Source organism: Hipposideros armiger, unplaced genomic scaffold (assembly GCF_001890085.2).
Source record: "Hipposideros armiger isolate ML-2016 unplaced genomic scaffold, ASM189008v1 scaffold_276, whole genome shotgun sequence".
NCBI classification, from domain to species: domain Eukaryota; kingdom Metazoa; phylum Chordata; class Mammalia; order Chiroptera; family Hipposideridae; genus Hipposideros; species Hipposideros armiger.
In genome coordinates, this window is record NW_017731626.1 from 2,332,924 (window position 1) to 2,348,469 (window position 15,546).

Below are 15,546 nucleotides of genomic sequence, written 5' to 3' on the forward strand. Positions count from 1 at the left end.
CAGGGAAAGGAGACGAGTGCACACATGGAGAATGTGCCTCGATGGGGGAACAGGTTCTGTGAAGGCTCTGAAGAGGAAGAGGAGAAAGAAGAGGAACAAAAGGCCTTGAGAGGATTTGGGTTTCAGGACTCGGTGAAGGCAAAAAGCTCAAACTCAAGATTCATTGGCATAAGGACTTCGAGTGGCATTTCTGGCAGACAGAGGCCTCATGGTGAGGACCAGAGGGAGGTCACATTGGTTGGCAACAGAAGAGGGCATGTTCTTGGGGCCAGAGTGAAGTCTGTGGAGCTAGTGGAGATCTTAGGAGATTTATGAGCAATGAAGCTCATAAATGGCCTTGACAGGAAGTGGGCAAGGTGGGTGTAAGGGGAGCAAGGATCCTGGAAAGGACAGCTGAATGTTCTCCAAGGAATCTAGACAGGTATTTCACAGTTCATTTCACCCAATAAGAACCCTCATTACTTGGGTGCTGACAGTGTATGTGCACGCTTTGATTCACCTATGTTATTTATTTATTTTTTTTATTGGGGAATTGGGGGGATGGGAACAGTGCTGGGGAATTGGGGGAAGGGGAACAGACAAGTTGCTGTCGTTTTGTTCTTCNATGTTGCTTCACTGGCCCAAGTTGGCACCATCATTGCGCTCTTCCTGGGCGAGGCAGATCAGTCGCCGGCTTCTGGACGGCTGCTCACTGTGGCTGCAAGCCGCTCACGCTGGCTGCTGGCTACACACGGTAGCCCATGCCTATGCCGTCGCTGGCAACTCTCAGCAGTCCAGCTCCAGGTTGAGCTGTTGTTCAGCATCTTAGCTGTGGAGGGCAGTGTCACTGGCCCTCATATGTGGGATCCAAACCGGGGTCCTCTGGCGTCCCAAGCCAGTTCTTAACCATCGCGCCACTCGGCCGGCCCTGATTCACCTATGTTATTAAGCCTCATGTCAACCGATGAGGTGATTCTCATGATATAAATAGGGAAACTAATATCTAAAGGAGTTGAGTCTTCTGTTAAGTGGCTAAGATTCAAACCCAGGTTTTACCTGACTCCAAATCCAGTGCTCTTGCCAATGTATTTCGCTGTCATTATAGCACAGAGCTTGTCTTTCAAAAATATTTACTGAATAGGACACCACTTGGGGCTACTGTGAGACACAGATGGAGGTAATGGTGAAAGAAGAATAGAGAGTAAGGGATGGATTTGAAAGACACATCCAATAAACTAGAGGCCATAGTGACCAACTAGATAATGAGAGAGGGGAGTGCTGGGAAGGAGAAGTAAGACTCAAAAGAATTAAATGGCAATTCAATTACTCAGGATTCCTTGGGTTGCAAATAACAGAAACCCAATTCAACTAGATAGCTCTAACCAAAGTCCCAAGAAAAAGTATGATTGTTTTCTTTGGGTCATCAGTCCATCTCTGAAATAATCAATGTAGCTGAAGAGATATGGTCTCTGGCCAGGTAAGGGTCACGTGCCAGGGCCTGTGGGGGCAGCAGGTCCACTACATAGAATCCCTCAGACTAAGCAAGATTCCTACTGAATGCTCACTGTATAATGACTGTAAAGATTCAACCCTGGTTAACTAGAAATGAGGTTTTATTAATGGAAATAAGGGCAGTTGAGAGCTAGTGACTTTGGGAGAAAAATGCTGAGTTCAGGAAAGGACCTACTAAGCTTGCACCATTTCCAATAAAGATGCGACCTGATCTTGAAGATGTCCAGTCATAACCTAATTCACTCCCGTGTTTCTTCAAAAAGCTTAAATCTTTCTTATTTTAAAGGTAGAGGTGTGAATTCTGGAAATTTTGGATCATTCACTGGTATCAAAAGTTTAATGAAAAGACCCAAAAAATGACTAAATTTACAGAACCTATATGCAAAGGAGGGTGACATTTTCTGTGAATGCATAGCTTTTTGGTTCAGGTAATGCAATTTTCATCTCCTCTTCATAAATCTTACAGTTTTGCAGCACTGAGCTAAAATGGGGGTCGGCAAATTACAGTTCACACGCCAAATCCACCTTGTCACCTGTTTTTGTATAGCCCACCCATGAGCGAAACATGGTTTTTACCATTTAAATACTTATAAAAAATCAAAAGATTAATAATATTTCATGATCCATGAAAACGATATGAAATTTAAATTTCAGTAACCACATACAAAGTTTTATAGGAATACAGCCATTCATTGATTTACACATCATCTGTGGCTGCTTTTGTGTTACTATAGCAGAGTTAAGTTGCAACAGAGACCACATGGCTCATAAAGCCTAAAATATTTATTATGTGGCTCTTTAAGAAAAATTTGCCAACCCCAGAGCTAAAAACTTAGAGTGCCAATTGGTCTGTGATGTTTTTGCTGTCATATCTATGTTGATTGGTTGGTAAATGAGTCATAAATCTGGCAAAAAGTCAAGATGAAGTTTAAATTTTCATCAAGTAATAATCCATTTGATTGTGAATTGGGGGTTATTAAGCTTATTCAACCTTGTTACAGAACTTGGCTCAAACATTGCAAATCTGTCACAACTCTCAATACATGCTTATATTTCTCCAGTTGCTCATGGGATAATCTCACATATTTTTCAGGCTTTGTAGTTTACAAAGTACTGTCAAACATACCATTTGCTTGATCCAATATGCAATATACTTCATAGTTAGTTTATGGTAAGGTCTGACCTCTCCTGGATGTATTGGGTTGTCGGAAAAGTCATGATGTATTTTTTCTATGTTTTTCGTTGCAAAAATGCATCATGACTTTTCTGACACCCCAATAACATTTGCTATGGATTAGTTGGTTAAAATATTTTGGATTAAGGCAGTAAACAAACATATGCATACATTTAGGAACTATATCACTTGTTATGTCATGTAAGCAACATTCCAAATAAAATAGAGATTAGCTGGGTGCCTTCCCAGCACCTATTCTTCCCTTTCCAAAACATCCAGTTTCAATTTGGAAATGTATGAGGTGATAAGAAAGCTTTTTCTACCAAATAACCTACACTACGCCAATCATGGCATTCCCAGGCACAGTGATTGGTTAGGAATGGGCATGTGACTTCAGCTGGTCCAATCAGAGTGACTCTCAGAATTCTCACAGAAATGCTTTCACAAAGACACACACTCTTTCCTGCTGGAACTAAATGAGAAGTGGCTGGGAGTTGCTGACTGCCCTTTTGGGAACCTCAAGGAAACCACCTGAAGATGCAGCTGGCACTACAGAAGGAAGAGTAGAGAGACAGAAAAAAAACAGTCTTTGGGGCATTGTTGAGTCATTCTATAGAGCACTGCTTGATACTGGTCCTCCCTTAGACCTTTGAAATGTAATGAACCAGTTAGCTCCCCTTACTACTGAAGTCAGTTTGAATCAAGTTTTAATTTACTTGTGACTAAAATGCACTAACAAAGATCCCTCCCTCCCTCCTTTTCTTCATAAAACATTGTTATTTCCCCCCGATATCAAATATTGTCTTTTCCAAACAAATAATGAATTCTTGATTTTTCATCACCAAGTGGGTGTCCTACAATTCAATTTAATTCTGACATTAGCTACCCAAAGTTAGCGCAGACCCCAGACATAGATCGAGGGTTCAGTCCCACAAGGCTGCCCCCATTTCAGACACCAGCTGTAAGTGGAGGTTCCCAGGCTACTTGCACTTCTGCTCAGCTGACTGCAAATTCAGGGGTTCCCATAGCAACCCCCCTCATGCTCAGTGATGTGCTAGAACAACTCACCAGTTTATTATAAAGGATACAACTCAGGAACAGCCAAGTGGAAGAGATGCATAGGGCAAGGTATTTGGAGGTAAAGAGTGGGGCACAGAGTTTCCATGCCCTCTGTGGGCATGCCACCTTCTCAGCACATCAATGTGTTCACTAACCTGGAAGCTCCCAGAACCCCATCATTTAGAGGTTTTAATGGCGGTCTTATTATGTAGGCATGATTAATTAAATCACTGGCCATTGGTGATTGAATTCAATCTTCAGCCTCTTCTCCCTTCTCTGGAGGTGGGGCTGAAAGTTCTAACCCTGTACCCACTTAGTTGGTTTTTCTGGTGAGGAGGCCCCATCCAGAAGCTATCAGGGCCTCCCCCTAGGAGTCATCTCATTAGCATATAAAAGACAATAAATTCCAAGGGTTTTTAGGAGCTCTGTGCCAGGAACCTGGGATGAAAACCAAATATTTATTTTTTTATTATACCACAATTATATTTACTTTTTCGGTCAGATATTATGCTCAGCCCTCGAAGATAGTCAATCTATGCCTTCAAGGAACTCACTGGATGAGCAGGGAGAGTGGGGATGGGGAGTTGTGCACAGATATACATAGAACTTAAAACAATGAGCTATAAACAGCATCTGTCAGAAGAACAGGTATCCAAACAATTTTTAGTCATCTCCAATAATGACTAGACTAATACAGGAAAGATATTATCCCTGGTCTAGGTCACACTTTGTATCCTTTTCCTCAAATGATCCTGAAGTGTCATTAATTAATAACAAATTAATCACAACAAATCAATCCAACAAAAGATTCTACCCTTGGGGTTGCAATGGTTTCTCTTCAACGCCCAAGTCATCACACTATATAGTTTACAGATTTTTGAGACAAGCCCTAATTATATTTCTCCACTACATCTAGGGATTTCTTTATAGATATATTATCTTTTTAAAAAACAATTCCCGTTTTTCTTTCATGCATTTTTCCTTTTACTAGAGTATGCAGCCTGCTGACTGCTGGGATATCTTCAGCTCCATCACGCTAAGAAGGTCCTTTATCTCAGTTTTGCCAAGGGCCCCTTGGATGTGTGGGGTTTCTGAAAATACATTCATTCCAGCCTGCAAAGCACTTAAATGTCAGGGGGCGTGTCAGCTCAGTTGCTGACCAGGCATCCAGGAGACAAAAGGATGGAGTGATATAGTTTCATAATGACAATGGCCAAGGCTATGTGGCTTAGTGAAAGGAGTCTTGGAATCACTTACTGACTGTGTCACCTTGGCCTAACTACCAAGCATTTTGGAGCCTCAGTTTCTTTCCCTGTAAAATACAGGTAAGAGTTTCCTCTTCGCCATGAGGTACACAGTGAGTGAGCTAATGAGTATGTGGTGCATGGTCCATGGTTGGTCCTTGATAAATGATTGCTGTATTTATTTATAATAAATACCACACTATCCTATGTTTGCTTACTGTTTTGAAAAATTTCAAAACATGATGCATGTTTAGCAATCCTAGACTGTCTGAGTGCTAGGCCTATGGCTGTTTCAGCATCTACGACGTGCAAGCCTTTCAAGGCTCACAAGTCATGCCAAGATATAGCCCCTTACCTCAGAGGGTTCACAGGCCAGGCCACGGAAAACTTAAATCAAAACAAAGGGTGAAAATGATAGTTCAACACAACAACAGGGAATGTTTAAAAATAAAATCCAGGATAAATTGCCAAACATATTAAACTAGGTGTTACATAACCAAGAAGAAAGAGGAGTTGAAAGTCAAAATACTCCAGGCAATTTTAGTTTCTATCCCAATTTAGAAGTTACAGAATTCTTCCATTTTTCTAAGGTGGCACAAGAGCTATTTGGATTTATTGACATCATGTTCCCTAATGACAGGTTTTTCTGATTCAGAAGTTCTATCAACACTCTGATGTTATATCTCAGGGATGCAAAATCAAGGGGAAAAGGCTCTGCACAAAACAAACCTCACAGGTCCTAGAACGACCCTTCTTTTCCAAAGTTGGTTCTTATTTTCAATTCCAAAAACAATACCCAAGGCCTTAGAAGGTACAAACTACCTCATGTTTATGCATGTGGCCCTGGAGAAGCGAGGATTTCGGATGCCTTTGATTAGGATGTGGCTGAAGAAAACATCCACCCAAAGTTACTTACTGAAGAACCCGTTGTCCCAGCCCCCACTTCACCTCAAACCTGAAGAAACCTCCATCCTGCATCAATTTTCAAAGGAGCATTTGACACGGCTTTATTGGTATATCTTTCTTATGCATTTGACCAATCAAAATGATAATTTAGACAAACTGGGGATGGCAGAGTGCATTATCCAGCAATATCTCATTATTATGCAAAAAATCAGATATTCACAGCAACTGTCTCATCTATTTATTGTTTGGTTACTCATCTGGAAATTTTAATACTTTCTTCAGGGGCAGGGACTGGCAATAAAAAAATAGACCTATATATCAAACCTTTAACTTCCAGCCATCATTGTGTGCCATAATACAGATGGAGTGGCTATCAGCAAGCTTTACTGTGTTGGTTTATTTCCTTCAACAGAGAATGTGGATTTAAATGGGATAAAGCAACGAAGTCGACTTAAGGCTGAAGGGCCCCTTAGAACCTTCCAGTTGCTTTGCAAGCAGAAATAGCTGGCTACAGTCTCCCTCCCAAGGAATTGATCCCAAAGGCTACCGATAGCTGTCTGCAAGATCAGAAGAGTGGGTATGAGGTGCAGGAATGTGAGTTGTTTATGGTGAAGGATGAGGCCACGGCATCCCAGAACAGCTGTCCCCCATCGTCCTTCACACGGCAGTGTATCTATGGCCCACGTGCCCCTTCTCACAAACTCAAAGCTTGCTGTATACCAGCACTGTTCTAATTACTTTATATACAATCAATAACTTATTTAATTTTCATCACAAGCCTGTGAGGTACGCACTGGTACACCACCATTTTATAGATGGGGAACTGAGGCACAGTGGTGACATAACTTGCCCAGCTAGTAAGCAGCGAAAGCAGGTTTTAAATGTAGGTAGCCTGGCTCCACTCTTTGCACTTAGAACCACTGTACTCTGCATGCCGGTTGTACAGACGTGTCGTAGCTCTCTGCCCCTGCCTTTCACGGTCTGGGCTGGAAGAATAAATGTGGGAACCCACTGCAGTCTACCTGCATGACAATCATCTGAACTGTTTGTTTAAAGATCAGACTCTTCGACCCAGGTCAACTCATTCAGGAACTTGCATTTTTTAACAAGGACCCTCAATGGTTCTTCGTCACATCAAAGCTTGAGAACCATTAGAATAGATTTTCTGGACTGGAAGCCAGAAAATTTGGGTTTGGATCCCAACTCCATAGTTTATCAGCTTTATAACTTTGGGGGAAATCACCTGAGCTTCCTGGGCCTAGTTTTCCTAACATATAAAATGAAGACACAAGTATCTGTCCTACACACAGTTGTTTGTAAGAATGAGATGAGACAAAGCATGTGAAGGAAATCAGCACTTGAAAAGCATTTCCAAAGTCTTTTTCATCTCTCATTATTTCACGTATACAAGAATTTTCTCCCCGCTAAAATTACAGCCTCTCTCAAGGGACAGGCACTGTACCTATACTTCTTTTGTCTGACACAGTAATTTATATCATGCCAAGCCTATTGTAGCTACCCAATAAACACTGCCTTAGTTCAATACATTTTAAAAATATGTAAGCAGGTCCACAGAATCAACACTATCTATTGTTTGCAATTCTATTGACCAACATTTGTACACTGTACCCCCAGAGTCTTAAGGATATTGCTATGTTACATTGTCACATTTGATTTGCATAAGTCTTTTTTTTAAACATACATATTTAATTTATCTTTGGCATTTAAAGCTCGATTTTATAAAACACAAAAAGACATTTTAAAGAGTTTTGTAACATCAGAATTTAAACAGTAGAATACTGATAGCTTTGTAGGTGTTAAGTTACATAAATTAAAATCAAATAATTTGACATTTTTTTCACTATGGGAGCTATACAAATGAAATGGCAAAGGGATGTAATAGCTATATTTTGTTAATTATGGATTATCGGTTACTTTAGGACCTAAACAAAGATTTTGAATATTCAAACTTCTTTTGCTGTGTTTCTTATTTAAATATTTCCCTACCTATATTTTGAGTCAAGATACTTGATCAAAAGGTCTGATTTAGGAAGGCATTTAGCTTTATAGGAAGTTTTTCCCTCTACAGTTACCACCTTCAAAGGAATTGACATTATTGTGCTGATGTAATCCGCCGGTTCCCTTTAGGGCAGTGTGCAAAAATTTATGTGAACACTAAGGAAAGTCAAGCCAATACCAAAAAATGGGACAATTAAGCACAATTCAGTAAAGCATGTTAAGTTTTTGCTGTCTAAAAATTAACCAATGAAATAAAACATATGAACTACAGTTGACTTGGTTTCAGCACATTTGAGAATTGCATTATTGTTCTTCTCTCACCTTCAGTCATTGACAGGGGTTCTGTAGGCCACCATGCTGTTTATTTTGTGGATTGTAGTAGTCAATGAACCAAGACAGACTTGCTCCGAATTGGTAACGAACTGTGGTCCCGACTCCTCCCATTTTTCAGGTACAACCAAACCTTTGTCTGTACAAATCAGTAGATCAAATGAACAAGAAACTTCCAACAGTGGCAGGAATGTCACAGTAGCTGTGATCTGATCACTGAACGGATTTCATCTTGGAAAGCTTTCTGAGACTTCTCTGGGTGTTCTGTCCTCTTTGGCAGTCCTGTCACGCTCAATATCAAATTGCCGTCTTTCAAGGACCTCCCCACTCTCAATATTTGCGATGACTACCACCAGTTTCTGAACTGAATACTTGTATACCCAATCTTTCAGTTGTTCCACCATATTATTTAGGTATTTCATGAGCTCAGGAACAGAGGTTACAAGCAAAGTGAGTCCATATTTCTGCACTCAAGTAAAGGTTTCAGATATATATGTCGTGCTGATATAAAATGCTGTTGGTGCCCAATGAGAAGAACCTGGCCATGATTTCGGCACTCCCACACAGGGTGATGCCTTGCTCCTGGGACAGCTGCAGCGGCATGGCCAGGCCCACAGAGGCAGTGTGCGCCCACTCGCAGACGACAACTGCAGGGATCCTGATTTGCACAAGTCTTGTGGCAGAGGGGAGTTCATGGTGATAGCTCAATTTACTGGACAAGATAAAGCTCAGCTTATATGAGTTGCCCAAAGTCACCCAGTCAGCAATGAAATGACAACTTTCACAATTTCCCACAATACCGTGCAGCTCATTCAAATGACTTGTATTTGGAACAATTCTATGAACAAAGGTGGAAACGGCCAAATTTTAGAAAGGGAGAACCACTACCAATGAGCAATATTATTAACAGAAAAAATGTTAGGGCCGGCGAGGTGACTCAGTTGGTTAGAGAGTGTGCTCTTAACAACAAGGTTACCGGTTCGATTACCACATTGGATGGTGGATTGTGCCCCCCTGCAACTAGACTGAAAGCGGCCCGTGGACTTGGAGCTGAGCTTGCACCCTCCACAACTAAGATTGAAGGACAACAACTTGACTTGGAGCTGATGGGTCCTGGAAAAACACAATGTTCCCCTTCCCCAATTCCCCAACACTGTTCCCTTCCCCAATTCCCCAATAAAATCTTTATATATAAAGATTTAAAGCCACATATATATTAGGTTGAAAAAAAGAGAGAGAAAAAAATGTTAGTGGTGGTGGGGGTGGGGAATGTTGTTTTATTCGCATACAAACACCTTGATTTCTGACAGGTAGAAAACTGCCCATTTGGCAGGAATGAAGCTCAAAGGGTGAAGAGATTACCTGGGAAGCTACAAAATTCTTCCCCTGCTAACTTATGAATTACAATAGCATTCATCTTCTTGCCATTTAAAAAACCAGTACAACTCTGGAAAAACCAAGATCTTACAAAAATAGCAAGAGGAATCCAAACAGTCTGTTTTCAAAAATATTGTTACTTTTGCAGTCACACAGCTGCTAGGAATGGAAAATGATGTGAGACCATATCATGGTTTCGAAATCTTCCACTTTTGGAAGGCATTCTTTTTTGGGCTCAGTTAGACTCCCTTTGCCTTCAAATAATTTACCAAAGGCAATCATGAAGAATTTTCACTTGCTGGACCTGGTCCACATGCATATAACATTGTAATACTCTTAAATCTTCTAATAAAGTCTCTTTGGGTGATGCAATACAATGAGATTCATTGGAGAATGCTTATTGATATGATGATGGCTTGTTTATTTTTTATTTTGTCCATCACTTGAAATATCCTTGTAAAATGCATAGTTGAGGTTTGGCTTTGATGTTGAGCAAGTCACAGCCACAAGAGTGATCCTTTTAAAATGTAAGTCAGATGATGTCACTCTTTTATTCAAAACCCTCTAAAAGGTTTTTGTTGGAATTGAGAATCTGTTTATAAAATTTATATGGAACTGTAAAAGACCTAGAATGGACAAAGCAATTTTTAAAAAGCATATCTGAATTGGAAGACTTACACTACCTGATTTCAAGACCTACTCTTAAGCAACATTGAAACTTTGTGGTATTTGCATAAAGAGAGACATAGACCAGAAATAGACCCATACATATATATGGTCAATTGACTTTCAACACAGGTGCCCAGGTAATTCAATGGGTATAGAATAGTTTTCTTCACAAATGATGCTAGAACAAATGAACGCTTACATGGGTAAAAAAAAAAACCAACCCTAAATCTTTATATTACACCATTCACAAGACTTGACTCAAATAGGATCAGAGACCTAAATGAAGAGCCTAAAAGTATAAAACTTTTAGAAGAAAAAATAGGAGAAAATCTTAGTGACCTTGGGTTAGACAAGGGTTTCTTAAAGGGGACACAAGAGCACAAACCATAAAAGAAAAAAACTGACACACTAAAATTAAGAAAAATGAAAAGACAAGACACAAGACATATATCTGACAAAAGAATCGTATCAAACATATACGAAGTGTGATCAAACAATATGGTAAATGTTTAAATAAAGAAATTTATTCAGTAAAAGATACATTGCCGTGAACTCCCCTCAAAATGGTCCCCCTTCACTTTGAACACACTTATCCCATTGTTCTTGCCGCTTTCTGAAGCAGTTCTCAAAGTCCTCTTTCATGAGTGTCTTTAGTTGTGCTGTCATGGCTGCCTTGATGTCCTGAATCAATTCAAAATGTTTACCTTTCATGGTCATTTTAACTTTGGGCAAGAGCCAGAAGTTGCACCATGCCAGATCCGGTGAATAAGGTAGATGAGGACACACCATAATGTTTTTATTTGACAGAAATTGCCGTACCAGAAGCAATGTGTGACACAGCACCTTTCCATTGTGATCATAAAATACAGTGAATGCTGCTGCCGAGTGCCATCCAACAGAAAGGAAGGGATCTTCAATATGGGAAAATGGCACATCAAACCTTAGTAACAGTGTGTGACAAGCTTCAACTTGTTCGGTGTAGTCAGTCCGGTGTGAGCTACAATTGAGAGAAGGTGTGTTTTAAAGTGTGCTGTAGGGCCGGCCGAGTGGCGCGATGGTTAAGAACTCGCTTGGGATGCCAGAGGGCCCCGGTTCGGATCCCACATATGAGGGCCAGTGACACTGCCCTCTACAGCTAAGATGCTGAACAACAGCTCAACCTGGAGCTGGGCTGCCGGGAGTCGCCGGCGACGGCGTAGGCTGCAGTCCCTGTGGCAGTGGGTTGCCATGGGCTACCTTGTGTAGCCAGCAGCCAGCGTGAGCGGCTAGCAGCCAGCGTGAGCGGCCAGCAGCCGCAGTGAGCGGCCGTCCAGAAGCCGGCGACTGATCTGCCTCGCCAGAGAAGAGCGCAATGATGGTGCCAACTTGGGCCAGTGAAGCGACATCCTCCACAACTAGATTGAAGAACAAAACAACAGCAACTTGTCTGTTCCCCTTCCCCCAATTCCCCAGCACTGTTCCTATCCCCCCAATTCCCCAATAAAAATCTTTAAAAAAAAAAAAGAAGAGGCACCCCACACTGGCCAAAAATAAATAAATAAATAAAAAAATAAAGTGTGCTGTAAATCATCCTTCATCATGACAATGCTCTGTGTCACACATCGCTTCTGGTACAGCAATTTCTGTCAAATAAAAACATTACGGTATGTCCTCATCCACATTATTCACCAGATCTGGCACCAGAACTGGCACCGGCTCTTCCCCAAAGTCAAAATGATTCAGCATATTGAGGCAGCCATGACAGCACAACTAAAGACGCTCACAAAAGAGGACTTCCAGAACTGCTTCAGAAAGTGGCAAGAATGATAGGATAAGTGTGTTCAAAGTGAGGGGGAATATTTTGAGGGGGATTAATGGCAATGTGTCCTTTTTTTTTTCTTTTTTTTAAGGAGGGCGCAGCTCACAGTGGCCCATGCAGGGATCAAACTGGCAACCTTGGTGTCATCAGCACCATGCTCTAACCAATTGAGCTAACAGGCCATCCCTATGTCTTTTACTGTAATACATTTTTTAAAATTTAAACATTCACTGTAGGTTTTGATCATACCTCATATAAGGGACTTTTACAACTCAATAATTAGAAAACTAAAAGTAATGAGAAAACATTTAAACAGACACTAACCAAAGAGACATGGATGGCAAGTAGCTCTTGAAAAGATACGTGCTAAAAACATAACTTATTAGGAAAATGCAAATTAACAGCCACCTATTAAAATAACTAAAATTTAAAACCCAACAATACCAAGTGATGATGAGGATGCAGGATTTCTGGAACTCTCATACATTGTTGATGGGAATACAAAATGGACATTTATCTTGAAAAATCGTTTGGTAATGTTTTATAAAGTTAAACATATACTCATCATATGGCCAGGAATTCCACTTCTAGGAACTTACCCAAAAGAAATGAGTGTGTTTCTGGCAGCTTTATTTATAATGACCCCAAGCTGGAAACAATCCAAATATTTTTCAGCTGGTAAATGGATAAACAAATGGATACATCCATACTACGGAATACCCCACAACAAAACGAATGAACTACTGATACATGCAAAAAATTGGATGAGTCTCAAAAGCATTATTCTGAGTAAAAGAAACCAGATACAAAGGTATATGCTGTACAATTCCTTTTATACAAGTTTCTGGAAAAAGCAAAAATACAGGAACAGAAATCAGATCAGTGGTTGCCAAGAGCTGGGAATAGAGACAAGGGTTGACTCCAAAGGGAGGTGAGAGAACTTCTTGGGGGTCATGAGCTATTGTATATCTTGATTGTGGTGTTGTTTACTCAAGTAAACACATTTGTTAAGTCATTAAATTGTACATTTATAGCTGCTGAACTTTACTGTATGTACATTTATAGCTGTACTGTAAATTATACCTCACTAAAGCTGACCAAAACAAACACCACCATGAAAAACAACAATAAAACCACAAAGAAACATACATAAAAACCAAACCCTTTCAATGGCTCCCATTTCAGTCAGAGTAAATGACTGTAAGCCAACAGGGCCGCCATGATCTGACCCCAGCCCCACGTCCCTTCCGCCTCTGTCTTGCTGTCTCTATTTCGGCTGCAATAGCCTCCTGGCTATGAGGCCTTCTGTGAACACACCAGGTATATGCTCTCTCTAAAGCATTGAACCAACTCCCTCTACCTCCTTTAAGTCTATGGATAAATGTCACCATCTCAGAGAGGCTTAATCTCTCAATGATTGTTCTTTGAATGGGCCTCAGTTTCCTCATGTGTAAATGGAGGACACTGAACCAAAGGATCTCCTGGAGAGCTTTCTAGTCTAACATTCTACAGTTCTGATATTTGGCTTTTAGGATGCAAAACTCCCCATACATGATAATGGAATTACATAAGAAGGTATTCAGTGATAAATGGCAGGTGAGTACAACAGAGTGCTGGGGTGTTCTGAGGGAAACCATCACATCCAGCTGTCAGAATTAAAAGAGGCTTCATAGAGGAATTGACTCCTAAAGAATGGGTTAGGGTTTCTTTATGTGAAAACAATTAACTGGACAATTGGAAATATTGTTTTGGCTTCCACTTAGTTTTTTTAGTTTGAACATATTCCCCTGCTTTGAAAACATTCTAGAAAACTGCTATATTACCTACCAATGATTTAGAATCCCTCCTGTGTGTCCATGGTGCCATTTTCTTACCCTCTGGCCTACTGGGGTTATTGGCAATTAATTGGCCAACGTGTTCATTATGTTGGTGCTGTGCCAGACACCAGGAAAACTGACAAGATCTCTTCCTAGCCATAATATAGCTGTTCACACATCTTTTGTATAATACTAGATTCTGATCTCCTGGAGGGCAGGTTTGAACCTCCCTCAGCTTTGGATCTATAACGATAGAGCATAGTAGGCTCAAAGAATGAATGTTCCTCAGAATTTTGAGCATATTGCTTGTATTAATGTGCACAGCAGGGAAGAACAATTAGCAAGGTCATTAATCATGACTCTCTCTATTTAATTGTAAAAGCTAATTGCCTGTTAAGGTAAGGCAAGCCTTATTTCCTTAATCAGAGGGGTTATAACCTGAACATGTTGGAGAAATCTGAGATGCTGATGTGAAAGGCAAAATGCATGAAGTTCAAACACAAAGCTGAAATCCCAAGGTCTCCTCATTTACTCTTGTTTACTTGTGGTCTTTAATCAAAATAGAATCTTTTATCTAGTCAAGCTTTATAAGGGAGATACAAACAGAATGCTAGGCTGTGGGCTGGATCACTCTCTACAACAGATGTTTACTCTTGTCAAGGACTGAATGTTTGTGTCCTCCCTAAATGCATATGCAAGGACTGAATGTTTGTGTCCTCCCTAAATGCATATGTTGAAACCCTAACCCCCATTGTGTCTGTATTTGGAGATGAAGCCTCTCAGGAAGTAATTAAAGTTAGGTGAGGCCATAAGAGTGGGGACCTGATCCGATAGAATTAGTGTCCTTACAAAAAGAGATATCAGAGAGCTTTCTCTCTTTCTCCACACACATGCCCCAAAGAAAGGCCAGGTGAGCACACAAGGTGACTGTTATAGGCCAGGAAGAGAGGTCGCACCAGAAATGAAATTAGCTGGCATCTTGATCATGGACTTCTAGCCTCCAGAATTGTGAGAAAATAAATGTTTGTTGTTTAAGCCTGTGGTATCTGCTATAGCAGCCAGAGCAGACTAAGACAATTCTCATAACACAATAGTGAACTTGGTTATAAATAGGCTCGATCTTAAATTCTCTGCTGTATTGATTCAGAACCTCCTGTGTCCCAAGGAAAGCCCAGGGCTTTCCAGAAATCTGTCATTCCCAAGCTGACTTGCTCTCTCATAACACTTTCCCTGCTACATTTCAACTAATACATAAAATTGAGAATTTTTCTTTTGCTCTATATTTTCTAGTTGGTAATGACTTTCATTTTCCATAGCCAACTTTAATTCAGATTTGAAAATCACATTTTCTAGTTATTCTGGCTGATGAAAAATTTTAGAATAACCCGGCAAGGAGGTATTACTTTTGTATGTGTGTATTTCTAAGGAGAGCTGGAACCAGCAGAAAGCATTCAAAAGTCCACATTGTCAAACATTATTTAGTATTCTCAGTCTATAACAATATTTTATGGATATTGTTATAGAAAACTTTTTTTTTAAGATTTTTATTGGGGAATTGGGGGGATGGGAACAGACAAGTTGCTGTCGTTTTTGTTCTTCAGTCTAGTTGTGGAGGACGTTGCTTCACTGGCCCAAGTTGGCACGATCATTGCGCTCTTCCCG

At 40.5% G+C, this 15,546-nt stretch overlaps 1 pseudogene; it reads right to left on the reverse strand.

Moving 5' to 3' along the window:
• Positions 1–8,216: 8,216 nt before the first annotated feature.
• Positions 8,217–8,826, reverse strand: LOC109390691 (mitotic spindle assembly checkpoint protein MAD2A pseudogene; annotated as a pseudogene).
• Between the last annotated feature and the right edge of the window lie 6,720 nt (positions 8,827–15,546).